This window comes from Lissotriton vulgaris, chromosome 12, assembly GCF_964263255.1.
Source record: "Lissotriton vulgaris chromosome 12, aLisVul1.2, whole genome shotgun sequence".
Classification (NCBI taxonomy): Eukaryota; Metazoa; Chordata; class Amphibia; order Caudata; family Salamandridae; genus Lissotriton; species Lissotriton vulgaris.
Window position 1 is genome coordinate 301,579,745 of NC_141700.1, and position 19,562 is coordinate 301,599,306.

Here is a 19,562-nt window from a genome sequence, read left to right on the forward strand (position 1 = left end):
ACTACTAAGTGGCACCCCCTTTATCTGTCTTGGTGGGGGCGCCTAGACACTATTAAGATGATACTATCGCCCATAGTTTTATACACTACTAGCTAACCCATCGCGCGTTGCTGCGAACTCAGAAGAAAGGAAATTTAACAAAACTTGTTATGATAACATTTAATTTATATTGTGTCATTTTTATTGAAACATATTCATTTTAATATGGAAAACATTTTAAAGTGTTGTTTTAATTCTGTTTATTTATTCGAGTGCTTGTGGATACACAGTATTTTTTGTTTTTACGTCTGGTGCCTACACGAATAAATCAGAAGGTTTTCCGACGAGTGAGCTGGCCACATACAGTTGTCCATGTGAGAAGCACGGATTCTCGAAATCTAGTCCACACACTTGCAGCGATTGTCCTTGTGCTGTGTTGATGGTCATTGCAAAAGCGAGTGGCACCGGAAATTGTAAACGTTCAGTATTGGAAAGATTATGAAGGCCCTTGGGGGCCGATATTTAACACATTATTTTTTTTCCAGAAACCTTCGCGGGAATGTACTCAACAACTTCCCAAAGTTTCATGCCGATCAGATGAATGGTGTAGTCATGCATAAAGGACAAACAGACAGACATACTTTTGTTTTTATATATATATAGATTTCTAATATACCTGTTCCAATCCCTACCAAATCATTTAAGAAGATTAATTCCCTTCTTTCCTCCTTTCTTTGGAATAATAAGAAGTCCAGAATGTCCTTTTCAAGGTTATACCATTTCAAAATGGAGGGTGGAGTTCATTTCCCTGACTTTCAGGCTTACCAGAAGGCATTCCTTTTACGTCAGGCATCCCTATGGCTACTTGAACCCACAGATGATTGCCCTCTATGGACATCAATCGAGCGACTAGTCCTTTCCCCCTTTTCCTTTCAGGAATATCTTTCTTTCTCACGCAAAACGCAGTCCATCTCTACCCCATAATTAAACTCACCACTAAACTACTTCAATCATCACCTTCCCCTACTCATTATACCACTGACTTCTTACTCAAATCTACAATATGGCATAATAAACATGTGCTTATTTACAATAAACCCATTTATTGGAAATCTTGGAGACAGAGGGGTTTACTCTGGGTTCACCAACTATTTTCTCACTCAATTTGTTTGGTCTTTTCCCATGTTTAACCTACCTTCTTCATTTGTATAATCTTTTAAAGGAAGCAGTGATGCTTACTTATTCTCATTTATCTAATCTTTCTACTACTTCTGATAATGTACATGCTCTATTAAAACATACAGACAAAGCATCCACCATATATAGTTTTTTACAGGGCAATGATGTGTTGAGACAGAAATCTAATACAGAAGAGTTGTGGGAGCACGACTTCCAGACATCTTGGCCAATTCCTATATGGAAGAATTTATGGACTAAATTACGAAAATCTTCCACAGCAGCAAATACAACGCAGACTTTATTTTTTGTATACAATAGGCTTTTCTTATCACCTCAGGCTTTAAGCAAGAGTTTCTCCACTGTTTCGGAAGCTTGCTGGACATGTTCATCTCCTAATGCTGATTTATTTCTTATGTTATTTTCTTGTCCATCTGTATGTAATTTTTGGAAGCAAGTATGCGCTCAAATTAACCTCATTTTTGGTACTGAGTTTTCTTTTTCTTTTATCAATATTTTCTTCGGAAGTCTTTCACCTATTTGGGAAAATGTGAGACTTAATGTCAAAATTATTGATCTGCTATTAGCAGTAGCATTTTCAACAAATCACTATCAACTGGAACGACTTCAGAAACATTTCTTATAGAGCCTGTTGGCATGCCGTTTGCTATAATCATAGATTAGATACTGTGTTTGTTTACCCTACAAATTTAGCAACAAAGCGTTTGGATTTATAGTCACCTGTCACAACATTTCTTGATGTTAGTGCCAAAAGCTTTTCTCAGCTACATCTATCACAGCAAGAAGTTCTTAAGCCACCCTGATTCCCTTAACGTTACTCTTATTCTTTATAACTCATTGATTAAGGTTTCCTTTATGTATTTTGTTTCTTGAATATTGTTATTCATGAATTTGTCTTGTATGTTCTTATAATGGCATCATTTATATATATTGCTTTGAAGTTGTTACTTTGTATTTCTCATTGACACCTTGTTACTTTTAATACAATTTTTGTTGAACTTAAGGAAATTGAAGGTAGAGACAGTAAAGGACAGCCTGTTGTTGGTGCAACTGAACTGTTCTTGTGTTATTCCTGGTTTTTAAAAATTATGTGAGCCCTTCAAAGTTGGTACGATACTGAAGTATTGTGCTATGAAATGATTAAAAACTAAAATATCAACAGAGTAAGATGTGTAGGTAAGTAACGATCTACATTGGGTTTATATATATATTGTCTTGGTTGGTATTTTCCCAATTCAAAGCTGTAATACTATGCCTGGAGTTGTAAAAGGCTTTTGTAATCTTACAGCTCGCCATGGACAGCACTGTGCTAGTCCTATGCTTAAAGACTTTGCTGTAGAAATGGCAAAACATTTTCCTTTTCTATCTCAGCATGGATGGCACTGTGCTAATCCTATGCTTAAAGACTGTTATAGAAAAGCAGACATTTGAGGTGAGCAGATCTAGAGTGTTGCTGGTGTTGAGGGTGCTCTATACAGGAGCTGCTTTGCACCTAAACTTGAGAACTACCCAGAGTTCTCTGCTTCTTTCTTCTCTTTTTTTGCACATATATATATATGTATATATCCACACAAAGACGCTCCTTGCAGGAAACGTGGCCCAAGGCAGTTGGCACAATATGTCGGCGGAGCAAGCCAATGAGTTCAGATGCACTTAAAAAGGAAAAAAGATCCATGCACTGAGAAAGGTCCAAGCTTGTGATTTATCACACACACGCTTGTGTAATAAATCACAAGCTTGGACCTTTCTGAGTGTACATATATTCGTTCCTTTTTATGTGTATATATATATATATATATATATATATATATTACCTACTGGCGGTCGCCAGTGGGTATATATAGTTAGGATTTTTTCTCTATGGGATTTTTGAAAATTCTATGCCTAATAACTTTGGCGTTTGTGGACGGAATTGGCTGAAATTTTCAGGAAAATGGAACATTTTGTTTCTGAGCAGCCCCTGACAATTTGGGGGGGTTTCATCAAGGGGGGGCCGAGAAAAAAGGGGGGTCCCAAAACTCGTTTTTCCCATGTTAATTTCCATAGGGCGGTTGGCCTCACTTTTAGCTCGAACGGCTGAATGGATTTGCACGAAACTTGGCAAAATTGTAGGGACTGTTAGCCCGATGTGCCTTTGCTAGGTCTCAATATATGTGCTCCAGTGGATTTTGAGTAATTTAGGTTCAAAAAAAGATATATATCTGGGCGGAGCCTAACCACACATCTGATCTGATTGGCTGTCAGCACTTCATCCAAGAAGTGTTGGCAGCCATTTTTTTGGAGCAATATACATGATAGCACCTCACTAAAAAGCATTGTAGTTAATAGAGGGTTTTAGGACTTTAGTTACATTATAAATCATTTGTTGATGGTACCATACTCGTTTTAGGAATTGTGGTGGGTTCTAAGGTGATTTTACCATGTGAAAAAACCTTCTGCTGTGATATCATGAATATTGTTTGAAAGAAAACTAATATCTCATGATTTTCCCACAGTGTTTTGGAAGGGGATCTATAAGCTAAACTGAAAGCATATTTTCTGTAAATTCACATTATCTTTCTCAGTCATGTGAAAATGAAGTCTGACATTCTCAGTAAAACATGTACATCCAACAAGGACAGAGACTGTCAGTTGATTCCTTTGTATTCTACTGCAGCCTCCTAGAGTGTTCTAAAGAACAACTAGAGCGCTAACAGTCCTACTTATTACAAAGGTATGGCACACCTGAAGCCATCTTGATTGGAATAAAGTGGTAACTCTTAAAACATTTAATTTAAAAAGAAACAACATGAGGGGGTATATTTTGCCATAGAAAGTATGATTAGTGCTGCAGAATGAAAAATTAGGGCACATTTTGAGTGCCTTCTCAAATCCTTTTCTATTTCATTAAAACATTCTGACATGCAGTCTCCCAAAATGGCCACCAGAGACAAAAGAGCCCAAATGTAGCCCAAATATCACCCAGATGTAGCCCAAGTATAGCCCAATGACAGAATGTCCCAGAGTGTTCTAAAGAACAACTAGAGCGCTAACAGTCCTACTTATTACAAAGGTATGGCACACCTGAAGCCATCTTGATTGGAATAAAGTGGTAACTCTTAAAACATTTAATTTAAAAAGAAACAACATGAGGGGGTATATTTTGCCATAGAAAGTATGATTAGTGCTGCAGAATGAAAAATTAGGGCACATTTTGAGTGACTTCTCAAATCCTTTTCTATTTCATTAAAACATTCTGACATGCAGTCTCCCAAAATGGCCACCAGAGACAAAAGAGCCCAAATGTAGCCCAAATATCACCCAGATGTAGCCCAAGTATAGCCCAATGACAGAATGTCCCAGAGTGTTCTAAAGAACAACTAGAGCGCTAACAGTCCTACTTATTACAAAGGTATAGCACACCTGGAGCCATCGTGATGGGAATAAAGTGGTAACTCTTAAAACATTTAATTTAAAAAGGAACAAAATGAGGGGGTATATTATGCAATAGAAGGTATTATTAGTGCTGCAGAAAGAAAAATTAGGGCACATTTTGAGTGACTTTTCAAATCCTCTTCTATTTCATTAAAAAATTCTGACATGCAGTCTCCCAAAATGGCCACCAGAGACAAAAGAGCAAAAATGTAGCCCAAATATCACCCAGATGTAGCCCAAGTATAACCCAATGACAGAATGTCCCAGAGTGTTCTAAAGAACAACTAGAGCGCTAACAGTCCTATTTATTACAAAGGTATGGTACACCGGAAGCCATCTTGATTGGAATAAAGTGGTAACTCTTAAAACATTTAATTTAAAAAGGAACAAAATGAGGGGGTATATTTTGCCATATGAATTATGATTAGTGCTGCAGAAAGAAAAATTAGGGCACATTTTGAGTGACTTCTCAAACCCTCTTCAATTTCATTAAAATATTCTGACATACAGTCTCCCAAGATGGCCACCAGAGACAAAAGAGCCTAAATGTAGCCCAAATATCACCCAGATGTACCCCAAGTATAGCCCAATGACAGAATGTCCCAGAGTGTTCTAAAGAACAACTAGAGCGCTAACAGTCTTACTTATGACAAAAGTATGGCACACCAGAAGCCATCTTGATTGGAATGAAGTGGTAAGTCTGAAAACACTCAATTTAAAAAGGAACAACATGAGGGGGTTAATTTTGCCATAGAAAGTATGATTAGTGCTTCAGAAAGAAAAATTAGGGATCATTTTGAGTGACTTCTCAAATCCTCTTCTATTTCATTTAAAAAATTCCGACATGCAGACTGAAACATGCACTTTGAATACCAGCAGCAGACGTCCCTGGTGAGCAGTAGCTTTACTACAGTGATCTAATGTGCAACTAGAGTGCTAACATTCAGAATTTATGGCAAATGTGTGACACATCTGAATGCCTTCTTGATGGAACCAAAGTAAACAAGCATTGAAAATGCAATGGATCTCGCCCTCGTTTAAGTTAAAGCCATTCTGTTTGTAATGAGGTGGCTTTTTAGCTTTGCTTTTATTAGTGTTTTTTCAACTTTCATGTAAATAACATGCATCTGTATGCATATAAGTATATGTATGCATGCATTTATGTTTGTATTTATATAGATATACAGATGATATATGTTTATATATGTATGTATATATATATATATTCACTGAAAAAACCATAGGCTATAGACCATATATAGTTAGGAATTAGCATTTACAAAACCTTGAAAATTCACTGAAAAAACCATAGGTTATAGACCATATATAGTTAGGAATTAGCATTTACAAAACCTTAAAAATTCACTGAAAAAACCATAGGTTATAGACCATATATAGCTAGGAATTCGCATAAAACCTTATTTTACTCACACAAAACCATTGAAATTCCATATATAGTTAGTTGCACTAACTATATATCGCGCACCCGCAATCCACTGCTGATGATGTCACATATTACATCATTCATGACATGGTCAGTGACATCACTGATGACATCACTGATGACATCTCAAATGACATCACTGATGACATCACTGATGACAACATCCAGTGACTGTATGTTTCTGGAAAGTTAAAATATGTCTTACATATTGAAGAATGAGTGGATGCATAAGTGTCTGGATGAAGGATTTAGTAGGTGCATGACTGACTGTATGAGTGAGTGATTAAATGTGTCTCACTGAGTGCATGGGTTAGTGACTAAACTGTCTTAATTTGTGCATCATTATGTCTGTTGTTCTGTAAACTGTTGCATGTGTTGATAAGTAGCTATATGAGTAACTATATGGGTTATTGATTGGTTGCCCAAGTATTTGTATGGGAAACTGAGTGTGTGTGTGGGTGGCTGGGAGGTGTATGACTCTGTGCATAGATGTGTGAGCAATTGATTCACTAGATGTATGGTTTCAAAAGTGCATGTGGAAACAGCTGTATGGGCGGTTGACTGTGTGCATGAGTGTATTGGTGAGTGAATGGATATCTCAGTGCTACATGTCAAAGTAAGTACATATATAAAACACAGTACATGTGAGAGTTGACATATATAAATAACTGTGCATAAGAGCCAGTGAATGTGTGAGTGGCTGTATGGATCATTGTGAACTTGTATCAGGGATTGTATAAGAGAGTAAATATGTGTTAGTATATGTTTGAATAAGTAAAGTTTGTATAACTGTATAGTTGAGGAAATGGAGGTGTGATTGATTCTTTGCATGACTGACTGGGTCTGTGAGTAACTCCATGGATGAGTGACAGTCTGTGAGTGTCTGTTTACACTGATTGTATCTAAGGTTATATTAGAGTCTGAAGAGGTTCATCTTATTATCACATGAATGATATCATCAGTGATGTGATCAGTAATGTCAAATGAGATGTCATCAGTGATGTCATCAGTGATGTCATTTGAGATGTCATCAGTGATGTCATTTGAGATGTCATCAGTGATGTCATCAGTAATGTCACTGACCATGTCATGAATGATGTAATATGTGACATCATCAGCAGTGGATTGCGGGTGCGCGATATATAGTTAGTGCAACTAACTATATATGGAATTTCAATGGTTTTGTGTGAGTAAAATAAGGTTTTATGCGAATTCCTAGCTATATATGGTCTATAACCTATGGTTTTTTCAGTGAATATATATATATATATATATATATATATACACATTACCTACTGGCGGTCGCCAGTAGGTATTTATAGTTAGGACCTAGTTTCCTTAGGAAAAGCGTTTTTTGTTTTTCCAATAACTTTAGCGCCGTTTGGCGAATCTTCAAAACTTGTGATCAACTCAGGTCAGCTCCTGTCTTGAAAGTTTCGAGGTGATTCACCAAATGGGGGCCGAGAAAAAAAAGGGGTCCCGAAACGGCCCGAACTGCAGAATGGATTTACACCAAATTTGGCAATAAGGTAGCCCTTGGTTCAGAAGGAGTCCTTTTTTGTTAAATGCTGTAAATCCGTTCAGTAGTTCCTGAGAAATTCAAAAAATAAAAGTTGGAAAATCAATTTCCCATAGGAAACTTTAGCCAAGACTAAAGCCCGAACTGCTGAATGTAATTAAAAAAAGAAATTTGTAAACAAGGTAGTGCTTGGTTCAGAAAGCGACCTTTTTTTTAAATTATGTAAATCGTTCAGTAGTTGCTGAGAAATTAAAAAAATAAAAGTTTCGACATCTAGGAATGAGTCGGGTTCGCGAACCCTCTCGACTACAAGCTTAACTGTGATTGGCTGCCAACAATCCAAACCAGGAAGTGTTGGAAGCCTTCTTGTAACTCGGTAGAACTGAGTAACAAGAAAATAGTAAAACAAAGTTAAAAGTGAAGAAAAGGGGGCAAGGTAGAAACACCCTGACCCCTTAGGCCTGCTCAGTGGGTCCCACAAGGACCCCCCAAATTATTTTTTTTATTTTAAAAAACGTTCGAAAGCGCGCTGGGTGCACAAATCTGGACAAAAAAAAATATATTAAGCGGGGCTCCCCACTTCATTTAAATGAGTCCCTAGTTGGGCCAGGTCCCCGGGGCAATCATGTAATTATACCACCACCTCCTCGGGGCTATGTAAATTAGGTGCGGAAGGGCACATGGCCATCCCGCCACCACCTCCACCTCTGGGCTCTCCTGGAGCGCTTGATGGCCCTGGGGACCACTACCCCCCAGGGCCGGCTTTTGCAATGTCCCAGGGGGTCCACCCCCAGGACATTGCTGTTTGCTATGACAGGGCGGGAGCATGGCTTCCACCTTGTGATAGCAAACCCTGGTTTGCTTTATTGAAGCGAGAGGAGAAAAACGTCCTCTCGCTTTAATAAAGGAGCGCAGAATTGCTTTTGGGCAAGGGAAGTTGCTTCTTAGCAGCTCCCGTTGCCAAAAAGCAAAGCCGGCTCCTGCAGGAGGCGGGGAGCTGGCGGGACCGTGGGGGCATTGGGGCTCCCCCATGCTCCCCAACAAAGAGGCCAGGCCCCAGGGGATAGGGTCCCCAGGGCCAACACGGTCCCCCTCCCCTTTAAAAAAAAAAAAAATGTAGATGTGGGCATGCCTTGGGGGATGGGGTCCACAAGGCGAATGTAAATTACTGAAAGTGAACGGTTTTTTTACTTCAAAAAAGTTTGGAGTCGCAACCCTAGTGGGCTTTCAGCACGACCCCCTAGTGTGAATATGAATGGTGCACGGCTGGCAGCGTGGTACTCTAATACTTCTCAGGTGTTTAAAACACCGAGGGGCATATTCTCAAGGACACATCAACGAATTAACGGCACCTTATCCCAGTCAAAATGGTGATAAATTTAACGCACCATTTACAAGCTGGTGCAAACAGCCCATATCACCAGTTTATCAGTGATAGTAGCCTCAAAGAACATTGTCACGAGTGACCCCGGCAAATATCGCTAATGAGATGCAGAGTAGACGTTCCCATGCAACAAGCAGTGAACACACCACTTCGCAAAATTCTCAATGACCAGCAAGATCGGTGAAAAGAACACTAAACAGACGATAAGGTGCATCAGCACCAGGAAGTTTACACCTGCTCTGACCTGGTGTAACATCGGACTACTACCTGCAACATGAAAGGGAGCCCAGCCCACAGCCACACCTGAACGACAACAGATGCCATGGGGCCAACGATCATGCAGCTCGGACACCCAAGAGTGCGCCGACACCCCCTGCCACCATCCCTTTGTCTGCCATCCCCCCTGACCCTCCGACAAACAAATGTGACTGCAACCTTCCGAAATCTGGAACGTAACAAATCGACTAATGTTGCACAATTATAACAATGAAGATGCACGTGAAGTTGGACAAATGAGAATCACAGTCATCTATGGATTTACATGTAAAACATTTTATTTACAAAAAACAACAAAATAAAAGTAGGTACAGCCATGGCGTGTCATCCCTCGACATCTGTGAATCACAGCCTGCAAGACAAAAACCAAGATAAGATTTTTCATCATGCGCCCATCAAAGGGGAGCGAGAGAAAGGGAGAATGAGTGAGAGAGAGAGAGGAAGAGAGAGAGAAAGAGAGAAAAAGTGATAGACAGAGGAAGAGAGAGAGAAAGAGAGTGAGAGAGAGAAAGGAGGAGAGGGAGAATGAGTACCGACACTGCAGACAAAACCCTCCCAGCTCACCTTCACACCACTGGTGTGTCTCCAGCCACATGCCGGGTCATACTGAAGTCCTAAAGCTCACTCATCTGAAACATAGTATAGAATCAGTAATGGCAGAGTACATACAACTGCACACACCTTCATCGCTGTGCCGTCCCTGCGGACCCAGGCTGCTGAACCCTATCCAGTCCTGCCGCCCAGAGGTATCTGCCCGCCTCTGCGCACCCAAGCTGCTGCACCCCATCAACTCCCGCTGCCCAGAGGTGTCTGCCCACCCCTCCTCTCCCAGGCTGCTGCACCCCATCCACTCCCACCGGCCGGAGGTGTCTGCCCGCCCTTGCAAACCCAGACTGTTGCACACCATCCACTCCCACCGCCCAGAGGTATCTGCCCGCCCCTGCACTCCCAGACCTCACTGCTCACCTTTCCGCCATCGGTGTGTCTCCAACCACGTGCCGGGACATACTGCAGGCCTCAAGTGCATTCATCTGAATAGTATAGAGCCAGTAATGGCAGAGTACATACAACTGCACACACCTTCATCGCTGTCCAGCCCCTGCGCACCCAGGCTGCTGCACCCCATCTACACCCGCTGTCCAGAGGTGACTGCCTGCCGCTGAGCCAACAAGCCTCTCTGCTCACCTCCTGCCACCTGCTTGTGTTCAAGAGGGTCCATGACGTGCTGAAGCGACCACCAAGGCCGGGGCCCGCGTCCTTGACAGCCAGAAGTTCGCACATTTGATTCTGGGTCTTGATATTGCAATGGCCGATAACATATCAATGCACTGCACCGAGGAATCTTCTTTGTGCAGCGTACATGTGGTCAAGCCGAGCTCACAATTCAAATTGGGTCTTGATTGCAAGGATAGTGTACCGAGGCCTACGTATCATCGCAGGCTGCATACCAGCTCTGGTGGCACTAACTCAGTAAAACTCAAGGCATTGCCACGTGGTGGGAGGCCCATATCGTGCAAAGTGCCTCAGCTGCCACCAACTCTGTGCACTTTAAGTCATGGGAGAGAGTGGTTGAAAAGGATGGTAGGGTCTCCAACGAGGTCTCAGCAATCCGGCTATGGAGGACATACTTGTGGCAACAATAGGCGTTCCTGGCCCCCAACGACTCTCAGCAGCCAAGAGGACTTCTTCCCCCAACCAGTAGCATGCCAGTAGGTCCCTATGTTGAGTAATTGAGAAAGGAGGGGAGCCTTCCGACGATGTACCAGCAATCCTGCTGTGTGGGCCTAATTGGTGCCAACAAAAGGAGTTCTTGGCCTCCACGACCCTCAGCAGCCAAGGGGACTTCATTCCCCAGCCAGTAGTGCCCCAGAAGGTGTGCTTGCAGAGTGATTAAGAAAGGGGCAGGGCCTCCGAAGTGGGGGACTTACTAGTGGCAAGAATAGGAGCTCTTGGCCCCCAATGACTCTCAGCAGTCATGGGGACTTCATTACGGATGGCCGACAAATCTCTACTTGCTCACAGAACTCCGTGGAATTCCGCAGAGTGAAACTCCACGAGCTCCAGCCAGGCCCACAGATAATGAGCAGAAAACTAGCAAAATCAGTTAGGCACTCATGCTCCCACTCACAGAACAACTCAGACACTGTCGCAGCCACTTACAGACCCATTCATTTATGCACCAACTCACAGACAAACTCAGACATGCACACCCACTCACAGATACAGTCAGACATTCATGTACCCACTTACAGAATCACTCGTACTCTCTTGCACCCACTCACAGATCTACTCAGAGACTCATGCACTGACTGATCATCTGAGGCTCACACACCCACTCACAGACCCACTCAGACACTCATATGCCCAGTTACAACCCCACTCATGCTCTCTCACACTGACATACAAACCTACTCAAACACTCATACACCCACTGTTACACTCATGCACTCACTCACACACTGAGGGGTTGATTCTGATGTTGGTTGGAAAGCCTCTGACGCTAGTGAAAAGCTTTCTAGCCACGGTCTGAGGCTTTCCAATCAACAAGGTCAGTTTACACTCCGAGCGCCGAATTACGATGTTCGCGCTCAGGGTGTTAACCACCTGGTAATTCCAACGCAATTCTGATGGGCTCACGTAGTCCGCCGCCCGTTCAGAACTGCACTGTAATCTCCTATGAATGGCGTTTCTGCCGTCGGGATTACAAAGTCAGTTTCCGACAACCTTTCCATGCTGGCATTTCTGACATGGAAATGGTGTCTTCAGTGATGACACTGAACATGCCACGAGTGATGTAATATGTGAGGTTATGAGCAGTGCAGTGCAGGGGCGTAAATTATAGTTAGCTCAGGTAACTATAACTTCTGAATTTAGTAGTTTTGTATGAGAGAAATCTGAGGCTAACTATAACATCCCTACAACCTTTGTTTTTTTCAGTGAATGTTTAAGTTTTTTAAATTCTATTTCCTAACTATAGCATCCCTGAAACCATCATTTTTTCAGTGAATATATATTACATCATTTATTACATGTTCTATGACATTATTGATAACATCACTGCAACATTTGCAATGACATCAACAGTGACAAAACGGATAACTATAACTGGTCAAATCCAGCGTTTTTTAGTTTTAAATGTTAAGGTGCCACTGAAATGTTCACCTAACGGTAACGCTCGCATGATAAGTATTCAGGTGGAGAGAATAATTAATATCATTAATATGTATATATTTATATTAAAATCCTAGGAATTCCTATCTCTCAGAATCTTAATTATAACTTCAAAGCAGCTAATTATTGAATGGATATAATTGAAGGAACATATAACTTAAGGCAAGTGTGCAGAAAGTTACGGTCATTATCACAGACTACCTCCTGACATATATAAATTATCTTGAAGTGTTCCATTGTGTTATGAAACTGACATTGTAATACTAAACACAACAACAAGATTTTACACTGTGTTGCTGCACGCTGATTAATTGCTAAAAGTTTTTTAAATCTTGTATGTCTGAGTTGTTTCAAGGAAACAGGCAGTAAAGCCAAGAGCAGCACAAGCCCTGCTTAGAAAACACATCTCAAAGAGTAATGTACAGATTTATTCATAAAGCAATTACTAATCTAGGAAGAATTATTAAAAACACAGAACAAAATGATTTTGCACTGTTTTTGCTACACATGTAAAAAATCAAAAGATACTATAATTGGCCTCAAAATCAGTCCCATCTTTCATTTATAAAAATGAAAGGAAACATATTTCACCCCCTTCTTAATACAACAAAAATAAGGTGAAATGAGATGATGTAACCTTTGGCCAATGAACTCACCTAGTTGTATTCCCTAATTTGGATAGGCAAAACTATTCGACCCACGTCTGAAATTTTACAATATCCCTGAATCAAATACGAGTTTACAGGTTCGATTCCCTGTCCTGCCCGTCAGATGGTGGTATTCCATTTGGCACCGATTTTACTGAGCCCGGAGGCGGTTTGCCAGCAGCTGTAGAAACCTGTCAGAGGAAGAGGGGCAGCCACAGCAGTACTGCCCCCTTCAGGGGATCAAGTGTATGGCTGCCTATCAATAACATCCTCCGGAGCAGGACAGGACGGGTGGAAACAAACGAGACCCCGGCCTGCACCACTTGCAGCAGAAACCCTCCCTGCATAAGACCGAAGGCCGTTGCTTTCCTGTCACTGAACTGTTGAGCTCCTGCAAGGGCAAGCGGGTGTGTCGGCTTGTAAGGGCCGTGTCACCTTCAGCGACAACTCAGCGTGAGTTTAATGGCCTGTTTAGGTCCTGCAGACGTGAAAAAACATTGTTGGGCTCCAACTTCGAAATACTATGAGAACTCAGTTAATTGCTCTGTTTATTAGCGCTACCCACAGATATTCATTCTCAAAGGGTGTCAAGTTGTATTAAAATAATTATGAACACCCCTACTGGATTCCCTCGCTCTCTCTTGTTCTCGCTATGCGCGCGCCTGCTATCCAACAATAACTTCCTTTTGTAATATGTTACTATAATTGCAATGCACTTGACAAGCTCAAATATAGCTGCTTTCTGTTTATGCGCGCATATGTGAACTCTTGGAAATACTAGTATTACACGGGCAGGTGTAGAACTGAATAAAACTGCTGCAGATAAAGGACTGTGTGTAAAGTGTGCTTTGTGCTCCGTTCGAGGCAGTGCTACGTAGAAAACGTACATAAAAACACAACGAATTGCTTACTATGGTAAACAAAAAATCTTATTGATAAAAGGTTAACATGATCAGAACAGGTTTTAAAAATGCCCCTAGTAACTGGCACATCTTGACGAGTTTCCTTACGACAAGCAAATAATTGCCTTTGCTGCACATCTAAATCTGCTCAGATAAGCATTTCCAACCTCTCACCCTAAAACGCACACAATAACGTTACATGTAACAAAGATTCTTGTTCTTCGGTTGCACATATAAAAAAGCTTGCCTGCCACTTATGAAATTAGATATACAATGTTGTCAGACGGGTATTTAAATACCAGTGTCTTATTTCTTGAGATGGGAACTCGGGCTATATATTTCTGTTTGTGCAATACAAAAAGATGATGGACAGAATACTGAACATTGTGAAAAATTCACCCCCAGTCAGAGATCTGATTAATCCATCCTTATTTAGCTCTCCCAGCCATACCAGTTTGGACTCAGCCATATGCAAATCAGCCTTGACTCTGCTCCACAAGGAAACAGTTCAGCCCGAGCTTTCAGGCCAGGTCCTCCCTCGACTGGAAAATAAGCATCCTGGCACCGGTTTTGGGGTACTACCCCTCATCAGCCGGGCTAGTTAAAATCCTGTGGCGTAGTGAGCATGGGACCCATGTCTGGGCATGCCCTTCCCACTTAGGGCAATAGGAAAAACAGAAGACGATGGGCCAAATGCTGCACATTGGCCAAGGGGATGCCCAGATGTGGGTCCCTTGCTTGCTGTGCCACTATATTTAAGCTAGCCTGGCTTATGAGGGGTGATACTCCAAAATAGGTCCCAGGATGCTTGTTTCCAGTCCAGGGACAGCCTGGTCAAGCAGTCGTCTGGACTGTTCCCATTAGGAGCAGGGTCAAAATGATTTGCATATGGTTGGGTCCAAACTGGGGTGGCAAAGTGATAAAAAGAAAGATGAATTAAACACAGATCTGTTGATAAAACCCAGATCTGTTGACTAGGGGTGAGTGGTTGAACAATTTCAACACTTTGTACATCATCTTGTGTTTACTATGTTCACCGTAAATTGCCAAAGGTATGCCCAGACATGGGTTACTTGCTCTAATGAGGGGTGATACCCTGAAACCCGTCCCAAGATGCTTGATTCCAGTCCAAGGAGGGACTGACCAGGCAGATCAGGCTGGACTGTTCCCAAGAGGAGCAGGTTCAAGACTGATTTGCATATGGCTGGGTCCAAACTGGGGTGACATAGTGAACAAAAGAACGATGGATTAAACCCAGATCTCTTCACTGGGGGAGAGTGGTTGAACAGTCTCAACACTTTGTTCATCATCTTGTGTTTACTATGTTCGCCCCAAGTTGCCAAGGGTATACCTATAGGTGGGTCCCTTGGTCACTGCACCACTGGATTTAAACTAGCCTGGCTGATGAGGGGTAATACCCCAGAACCAGTCCAAAGGTACTTGATTCCGTCCAAGGAGGGGCTGGCCAGGCTGTTCGGTCTGGACTGTGCCCATGAGGAACAGGGTCATGACTCATTTGCATTTGGCTGGGTCCAAACTGGAGTGGCATAGTGAGCAAAGGATCAATGGTTTAAACCCAGATCTTTTGACTGGGGGTTAGTGGTTGAACAGCTTTAGCACTTCGTCCAGCATCTTTTCGTTACTATGTTCACCCAAAGTGGCCATGGGTATGCCCAGAAGTGGGTCCCTTGTTTGCTGTGCCACTGTATTCAAGCTAGTCTGGCTGATGAGGGGTGACACCCCAAAGTGGTCCCAGGATGCTTGTTTCTGGTCCAGGGAGGGCCTAGCCAGGCAGTTTGTGCTGGACTGTTTCCATGAGAAGCAGGGTCATAAGTGATTTGCATATGGCTGGGTCCAAACTGGGGTGGCATAGTCAGCAAAAGAATAATGGATTAAACCCGGATCTCTTGACTGAGGGTGAGTAGTTGTACAGTTTCAGCACTTTGTCCATCATCTTGTGTTTACTATATTTGCACTAAGTTGCCAAGGGTATGCCCAGACATGGGTCCCTGCCACGCTGTGCCACTGGATTCAAGCTAGCCTGGCTGATGAGGAGTGATACCCCCAAACCAGTCCCAGGAGGCTTGTTTCTGGTCAAGGGAGTACCTGGCCAGGCAGTTCAGGCTGGACTCTTCCATGAGGAGCAGAATCAAGACTGGTTTGCATATGGCAGGGTCCAAACTCGGGTGGCATAGTGAGCAAGAGAACAATGGATTAATCCCAGATCGCTTGACTGGGGGTGAGTGGTTGAAAAGTTCCAGCACTCTGTCCATCATCTTGTTATGTTTACTATGTTAGCCCTAAGTTGCCAAGGGTAAGCCCAGACGAGGGTGCCTTGCTGTTTGTGCCACTGGATTCAAGCTAACAAGGTTAATGAGGGGTGAGACCCTGAAACCGTTTCCAAGATGTTTGTTTCCAGCCGAGGGAAGGCCTGGGCAGACAGTAAAGGCTGGACTGTTCTCATGAGGAGCAGGGTCAAGACTGATATGCATATGGGTAAACAGACATAATATCGAGTCCAAAATATCGATTGGACAAAATATCGAGTAAAAAAGATAGACTGGACAAAATATAGACTAGACAAAATATAGACAACAAAAATATCGACTAATATCGACTAGAATAGCCAAAATATCGAATCAAAAATATAGACTAGACATAATATAGACTAGAAAAAATACAGACAACAAAAATATCGAAAATAAGGTAAGTTATTAATTTTTAATAATATTTGAGTAATATAAATCTGTAGCGGGTTGTGGGTTTATAGGGGAATAGGGTAGGAAGTAATTTAATTATAATTAATTAATTATGTAAATTTAATCTAATTGTTAATTAAATAATAATTGGTAAATAATTAAAATATAATAGTTAATTAATTAAAAATTATGAATTGATAAATAATTAATTTTTAGTAATTTATTTTCTGTAGCGGGTTGTGTGTTTATAGGGGAATAGGGTGGGAAGTAATTTAATTATATTTAATTAATTATGTAAATTTAATCTCATTGTTAATTAAATAATAATGGTAAATAATTAAAATATAATAGTTAATTAATTAAAAATGATTAATTGATAAATAATTAATTTTTATTAATTTATTTTCTGTAGCGGGTTGTGTGTTTATAGGGGAATAGGGTGGGAAGTAATTTAATTATAATTAATTAATTATGTAAATTTAATCTTATTGTTAATTAAATAATAATTAGTAAATAATTAAAATATAATTGGTAATCAATTTAAAATAAATAATTGATAAATAATTAATTTTTTAAAATTTATTTTCTGTAGCGGGTTGTGTGTTTATAGGGTTCAGGGTCAGTTTTCAGTTTTTGGGTAAAGGGGTATTTTTAGGGTTCAGGGTCAGTTTTCAGTTCTTGGGTAAAGGGGTATTTTTAGGGTTCAGGGTCAGTGTTCAGTTTTTGGGTAAAGGGGTATTTTTAGGGTTCAGGGTCAGTTTTCAGTTTTTGAGTAAAGGGGTATTTTTAGGGTTCAGGGTCAGTTTTCAGTTTTTGGGTAAAGGGGTATTTTTAGGGTTTAGGGTCAGTTTTCAGTTTTTGGGTAAAGGGGTATTTTTAGGGTTCAGGGTCAGTTTTCAGTTTTTGGGTAAAGGGGTATTTTTAGGGTTCAGGGTCAGTTTTGGGTTTTTTGGTAAAGGGGTATTTTTTGGGTTCAGGGTCAGTTTTGGGTTTTTGGGGTACAGGGATATTTTTAGGGTTCAGGGTCAGTTTTGGTTTTTTGGGGACAGGCGTACGCTTTCTCTACTGTAGCACCCACTGGAGTGGGAATAGTAATTTTTACCCCTACGCTATCCAACGATCTCTGTAATGTAGCACCCACTGGAGTGGTTACATTAAATGTAAACCTTTTGCTATGCCACGGTAAATATATTCTATATGTTTTATTAATAACATGTATTTATATATATATATATATATATATATGTATTATTATTATTAATTTTTAAATTTACATTAATTATGTAATAATGTTACATTTATGTAATAATTTTAACAATGTTTATATTAAATATATGTAATATTATAATAGTTTTAACTTATTTTAAAGACATAAAAAAATCGATATTTTGACAGTCTATATTTGTAACACTCGATATTTTAAAGTCGATATTTATGTACTTACCTTAGTGAAGATAGAAAGTCGATATTTTGTCCCTCGATATTTTGTCATCGATATTTTGGGAACTCGATATTTTGGTAGTAGATATTATTTCAGTGATCCATACATATGGCTGGTTCCAAACTGAGGTGGCATATTAAGCAAAAGAACAATGGATTAAACCCATATGTCTTGACTGGGGGTGAGTGGTTGAAAAGTTTCAGCAATCCATCCATCATCTTGTTGTGTTTACTATGTGAGCCCTAAGTAGCCAAGGGTATGCCTATACGTGGGTCTCGTGTTCGCTGTTCCACTTAATTCAAGCTAGCCTGGCTAATGAGAGGTGATACCCTGAAACCGGTCCCAGGTTGCTTATTTCCAGTCGAGGGAGGGCCATGCCAGGCAGTTTGGGCCGGATTCTTCCCATGAGGAGCAGGTTCAAGACTGATTTGCACATGGCTGGGTCCAAATTGGGGTAGCATAGTGAGGAAAAGATCGCTGGATTAAACCAGATTATTAGACTGGGGGTGAGTGGTTCAAAAGTTTTAGCACTTCGTCCATCATCTTGTTGTGCTTACTATGTTAGCCGTAAGTGGCCAAGGGTATGCCCAGACGTGGGTTCTTGACTTGCTGTGCCACTGAATTTAAGCTGTGGTTCCTGTGGACAAATGCAACTAATAAACTATAATCCAAAGCACAATGGCAATAAGCAAGGGCAAAGTGGATGTCAGAGAGAGAAAAGACCGTATACTATGGGATACTTGTAAATTCAAACGTTTATATGAATACATTTTCACATTTATTATGAAGTCAAGTGCATAGTGTCCCCAGTGAATATAGAACCTACATAACAATTTGTGACATTTTGTGAAATAAAAAATGGTTTCCAAAGTTATAAAGCCGACCATGACAGAAGAATAAAATAAATGATCACAGCCTTCTAATACAGTGGTAGAGGCTGGTAAATGGTTCGTTTTGGGTTTGTCTATGACGTTTCAGCCCCGCCAACAATAAGGGGTCTCTTCAGGGCCTAACAATGAAGGGACATCTGAAAATAGCATCCACTGTCAGAGTGACAATTGTGCACCACAAGGAAGTGAGTGTAAAAGGAGGGTACTCAATTGGGACCCAGATAGGCACCCAGTGAGGGGGAGTACTGATAGTCTTAAAGCATACTGGAATTTATTTGCAGTATCTGTAATTGTTTAAACCATGACAATCTGTGTTGATGGATGGTATTCAATAGTAGAGTCAAGGATGACTCATCGATGTATTATAGCCGAGGCCGCATTCGTCAGCTTTCTTTGCGAACAACGGAGGGATGAAGGAGACCCTCGATTCCGTCTCTGGTTGTGAATTGACAAGCTTGACTTCAGAATAAATGTGAAGATTTATTTATATAAACGTTTGAATTTACAAGTATCCTGTAGTATATGGTCTTATCTCTCTCGTACATCCACTTTGCCCTTGCTTATTAGAGATAGGGTAAGTGGGTAAGTCCAATGAGCAT

General features: G+C 41.0%; 1 long non-coding RNA gene across 1 annotated transcript in view; it reads right to left on the reverse strand.

Annotated features, from left to right (window-relative positions):
• Window positions 1-231: 231 nt before the first annotated feature.
• The window catches only part of LOC147674011 (uncharacterized), a 62,674-nt gene continuing 43,343 nt past the window's right edge, over window positions 232-19,562 (reverse strand). The window contains exon 3 of the long non-coding RNA XR_015302533.1: window positions 232-1,691. This is a non-coding gene — a long non-coding RNA (uncharacterized LOC147674011). The remainder of the gene's footprint in view (window positions 1,692-19,562) is intronic.